We start from the raw sequence: 6124 nt of genomic DNA on the forward strand, positions 1-6124 counted from the left end.
TTAGTCACCGTGCTGGTTCATCCTTCACATTTTAGGTATGTTGTTCGAGCTATTATGATATTTTTTTTACTTTATTTTTCTGATTTGTGATGAGAATGGCAAGTTTTCTACTTTCTATGAGTTAAAAAGGTTATTGATTGACCTCTATCCTATGTTTTGAGCAGACTAATTATAACTAAAATTTTGGATGCTTCCTTGTTTATTGTTAGCTTATGTGTTTCGAATTACTTGTGAGAGTTACAATGAGTGTTGGTGGTATAAAATTGGTTCTGCTGAATTTATGCTCTGAACTTTAAATTGAATATTTGTTGTGCATTGTATGGACCCATTCATATCTCAATGTGAAATTTAGCTGTGAGCAATGTTATCTGTTTTTTCATGGATAGGTGCTTTGAATATTGTGCATATTGTTTTGGCTTTTTGAATAATGGTTATTTGCCTTAGTTGATAAGTTGAAATTTCAAAGTGAGGACCACTTTATTTGTACTACTGAGGGTACAATGGTTTAGTTAAATATTCTTTGATTTTACCAACTTTTGGCACTGAACCTTAAAATTTGTTTTTTTTTGTTTGCTTATGTTGAAAGTCGATTATTCTTACTTTGTTATCTACTGATGGATGACATGTTCTCATTATTTGAGTAAGGCCTTTATTTTAACTTGTCTACTTTCGCAAGTTAGCATGGCTCTTGTTTCCATTTGGTTATCTTTATTTAAGTTTTGGCATGTGATTACTTTTGTGATGGTTTGTTTATTGTGACTTATTATGGCTTGTCTTGTGTTTATGATTTAGCAATGGGTCGTAAGAGTATAGCTAAATACAAGACTACTCCCTCTTCTTCCTCTTAGAAAGCTGTTAAGAAGTCAAAGCAACCATTCAACAATGAGAAATTTATGAATCATGCATGCCAAGATAGATTTATCTCTCTAGTGGGATCCAAGAATTTTATTTCTGACTATTATTGTGCAATTTTATACTCTAAAGCTACCTTTAAACACTTGTGCGAAGGGGATGGATGGTGTATTTGACAAATGAAAAATTTTAATATTATATCTTTGCTCTAGTTAGGGAATTTTATGCGAATGCATTTTATTGCTACAATGACATTTACTGGGTGTGTGACAAGGAAGTGGTAATTAATGCCAAGGTTATTCAAAATTATTATGGCTTCCCTTCCACTATTAACTGTCTTTATCACCAATAAAAGATGAACTCCTTCACACTTGATTAGGATGCAGTGGCCAAGCATTTATGTTTTGACTTTGTTGGTTTTTGTCAAAGAGGGCTATTAAGGGGTATGCTTACAAGGCAAAGCACATTTTGGTTTCATTTTATGGCTCACAATGTCATGCCCACATCAAATACATCAAAAATGAACAAGGATCTTTTTTTTCTCATCTATTACATTATGGAGAGAAAATTAATTGATCTAGCTGCTCTTATCTATGACTCTATAAAGTGGTGTATCAATGTCAAGACTAAGAGAGTACTTGCCTTCCCTCATTTGATTACTGAATTGCTTCTGGCTACTAAGGTTCCCATTACTGATGATGGGGAACAACAGCAACCCTGTCAGCCTATCAAGTACCACAAAATGCATGCCAAGTCATCTCAGGTAGAGGAGTCTCTGGTAGAACAAGGGGAAGAAGTCAATCAGCCCACCCATGTTCATTTTTCTCCTTTTAATGTGTGGGCTAAGCAATAATTGGAGTCATTAGCAGATGCCGTCAAGAGGTTGGAAGAGCATTTATGCCTCATCATACAACATTTACACATACCTGGTCATGACGTGCATGGCTCATCTGTGGCACCTTCTCCTATTCCATCCATAGATCCTTCTCAAGCTGAACCTACCATGAAATTGAGCTTCCACTTTGCTTGATTTGTGTCGTTTTGTTTAGTATCTTCATTTCTTTTTCTTTTAGTTATTTTTCTTTTTTTTTTTGTGATTGTTTCATTTACTATTTTGGTTTGTAACTGATATTTGATAACCCTTTACTCGATGGTCTATAACTAACTTTTTTATTTCCAACTTATCCGCTTGTCTATTTGATATGATTAGTAGGTACCTATTCTCTTGAGGATGTCACTCTCATCCCTCTATCAAAGTCTTTCTGTCTATCAACTTGCCACATCTATTAGTTAGGGGAGTTTCAGTGTCCCTCTCTCTTCTTGTTTGTTTTCTGTCTTTAAACATTAGGGACAATGTTTAATTCAAGTGTGGGGGAGGGAATACTTGCTTTTATGTTTTTTATTTTACTTGTCCTTGAGTTTGTTTTGCTTTAGGAATTGGTTGTATATATTTGTACATAGTTAAAAAAAATGATAAAACAAATTTTGAAAATTTTAAAAATCTCATAAACATTTTTTTGGGTGTCTTTTTGGTGAATGTGGCTAAGGTTGGATTGGTTTAAACTTGAGAGAATTAATTCCTAGAATTTTAGTAAATAGGCAATGGATTAAGTTTGGATAATTGACAATAGTTTGTCCAAAGAGCTTGTGATAATTTTAAGCCTAAATGTTCATTTCCTTTAAGAGAGAGTACATTTGTTGTAAATCTTTATTGAGACTTATAATAGCCATTTGCATACACAAAAATGATTTAGGCATTCATTTCTTTTGGCTAGTATAGCCAAAAATCCATCCCTTTTTTACATAAATCCTTTGTTTCACCCATTTGAGCCTTGGCCTTATTTAAAAAAAAAAATCATCATATGCCCTTTTGCTAAGATTTACCCACTTTTCATCCATTTTTATTCCCATTTACTACTTTGGTTAGTGCTAAGTGTTACATCCATAAAAATAAATGAAGGACTTAGAATTTAGTTGGGGTTTAATAAGTGGTTCAAAAGGAAAAAAAAGAAAGAGGAAACAAAAGAAAAGAAGATGAAGAAAGAAGAGAAAAGAATATGAAAAGTTTAAAAAAATGATGAAAAAAATCAAGTGAAAAAAAAAGGGATGTTTATCTTCATTGATACCTCTTGTAAATAGTTGTGGTTTATCCTTCAATTTTCGTGATCTTCATTTCATATGCTTAGCACTAATTAGAGTATATAATTTTAACTCATTGAATAATTTCATTTCATTATCCTACCTAGAACATTACAACCTTTCAAAAGTCCTTTTGATTTGTGTGTGCAATGACATAATTTAGTGGAGATTAAGATAAGAAACAAGCCTATGGTAGATGGGTTACAATATGTGGAATTGAGTGAAATACAACCCTTAAACACCTTGATCATAGAGTGTAAATATTTAACTGGTGAGGGATAATCTATTGGAATTTATCTTTGCTTAATTAAGTGCCTTGCGACTATTATTTTTCGAAGGCAGAAATGATTTGTAATTAAGTTGAGTTCTTGAAAGTTTGAATTGTATTTGACCTTGAAATATTCACATTTTCTTTTGCCATTTTTGTATAGTTATTTTCTTTTACTTGAGGACAAGCAAACATTTAAGTGTGGGGGTTTGATGACTTCCAATATTTTATTGAATTTATTAGTATTTTCAATGTAATTGGAAGTCATTTATTGAAATTTTGTTAGCAAAAATATGCTTAAGTAGATAAATGTGTGTGAAAATGGGCTTAGAAATATGTTAGAGTTTAGTGGACCAATTTTATCATTTATTCTGGATTTTATTCATATAGGGAGGCCCAATTTAGGGGCCCAAAGAAGAGAATTTTAGAGTGCAAGTCAAAGAAATTAAATCTGAAAAGAAAAATCTAAACAGGTCATGTTCGCTGTAGCAAAAACGCGTTTTGCTGTAGCAAAGCGCAATTTTAGTGAAACGCACAGTTTTGACTCTCAATGAATTTTTAGGGCTGGGGGCACCTCTTATCAGTTCCAGTTCGTCTTCAACCAGCAGCTGCACATCCAGGGAGCATTCTAAGGTGGAGAAAGAGTTGGAGAAGGTTGGGGAACTCTTAGGTCTTGCGATTTGTGATAGAAATCATCCTTCCTAAGCTTTCTTATCCCTTTTCTCTACATTTTGATGTATCTTTTGCTGAATATTGTTGTTTCATGCTATTTAATGGCTGTTAGTGGCTAAACATATTTGACCTAGAGTAACTATAAACTTGTTAGTGGATTAGACCTTGTTTTTACCCATTGTTTATGCTTAATATTAATTTTGGTTGCTCAATCTTGCATTAATTTGTCTATTTAATATTTGGCCATCATTAAATATGAAGTTGGGTGTTGGGGTCTTTCCTTAACAAAGGGTAATCTCATTTGGACCTTTAGATTGAGTAATATCAAATTTGACTATGATCTAATTTATAATTAGGATAGAAATATACCTAATTACCTTATATAATTAAATTAGAGTGAGTTCGAATTAAAGTTGCCTCTTGAATAATTTTGTTAGAAATAACATAATTAATTTGAGAGAGGGTTATTTGAAGTTTGAAAGACCCTTATAGCCATTAATGCTCTAGATTAACAAAATTAGCATTAAAATTAATTAATTGGATAAAAAGCAAGATCTATGAAGCTAGCAAGGGATTAGTGCCTCCAGGTTGCATTGGACATTTGTAGTTATTGGATTGGGAATCTCATTACATTTTATTCATTTCACTTTTTTAATTTTTGCTTAATCAATCACTTCTAATTGATTTTGCTTAACGTGAACAAAAATGAAAACTTTGTTGTCTAATTGCTATTATGCTTGATTCCTTGTGGGATCGACCCTTGATGCACTATTATATTGTACTTTGACCCATACACTTGTGGTGAAACATTTTGTGTGCATCAACAATTCATTTAATTTTATAATAATTTTTCTAGTCAATACAATTCATTTACCTATCTTGTGGAAAAACATTACACAATGATGTAGGTTTTTTTGTTAGTATCTGACTATGCCACACATTATTCTCTAATAATTCTTAGAACAAATTTAATTTTATATTCGAAGAGTGTTGTATTTCCAAGTCAAGTAAACTCACATGTTTGTTGAAATTAGAATGGTCCATATCATGTTGATGTTTGAGTGTCTTGTAGCGTTAGAGATAATAGCTCTCCCACTTGTCTTGGGTTCGAATTCACACTAAGAAAGGAGAATAATGGTCCATATCGTGTATTGTACCATTGAGAGAGGGAAAAGCAAAGAATTTTATTTCACATACAAACTAATAAAATAAATAAATAGATATGATTGCTTGTCGATAGATTTGTTTGCTCCAAATGTAGCTTTTAGTAATTTCAATGCTCCAAAGTTAATTGATATTATTGAAATGTTATTATATTTAAATTTATCTTTAAAAGACACTGATGATTGACCTATTATCTATTTTGTTTTAATTGCAAAAATTTAACTGAAAATATGCACCTACCCAACTACTAAGTAATTGTTAAATCACACTATTAAAAAATCATAAATGTTGGTTATTTTTCGATCAATGTAATTCATATCAATTTCATACACTTATTGCGTAGATAAAATGGCACAATGATAGGTCAATGGAATAAAAATAACTATGTGTTTTAATTTCTGTCATTTCATTGATGTGGCACGGTTCCATGAAGTGTAGTGTTTTATTGTCTTTTAATTTACACAACACATTAAGATGGCCAAAAAGAAAAAGAAGTCATAAATGGTGACAAATCAAATTTTGTGCAAATTTTACTAGTCAAGAGTCAAGACATCTCATACATATATCTATATTGTGAAAAAACAGTATACAATGATGTAGATTTTTTTTTAGGATTTGACTATACCACGCATTATTCTCTAATAATTCTTATAATAAATTTGATTTTATAATCTATAAGTGGTGTATTTCCAAGTCATGTCCTTGGTAGAGAAAGTGGGCAATAATATGTCTTTGTCAATGTTTGAATAATTGATATGTCAAGTAGACTCATAAGTCAAGCAAACTCATTTGTAGTTATCTTTTTATCAGTATATAATTCACATCAATATATATTATTAATATATATTTTTGAAATCATTATATATTGTTTATTAAAGTTTTCTATAACTTTAAAAGTCAAATCATAATAAAAAAATTCATATATTTAAGCTTATATATACAATGTATTTTAATAAAATCATATGATTTTTCAGAAAAAATATAATATTTTTTATCCCATTATTTAATCTATAACTCTATCTTATCAAC

This window comes from Prosopis cineraria, unplaced genomic scaffold (assembly GCF_029017545.1).
Source record: "Prosopis cineraria cultivar Desert tree isolate PC_DT_omini unplaced genomic scaffold, ASM2901754v1 PC6, whole genome shotgun sequence".
Taxonomy (NCBI): Eukaryota; Viridiplantae; Streptophyta; class Magnoliopsida; order Fabales; family Fabaceae; genus Prosopis; species Prosopis cineraria.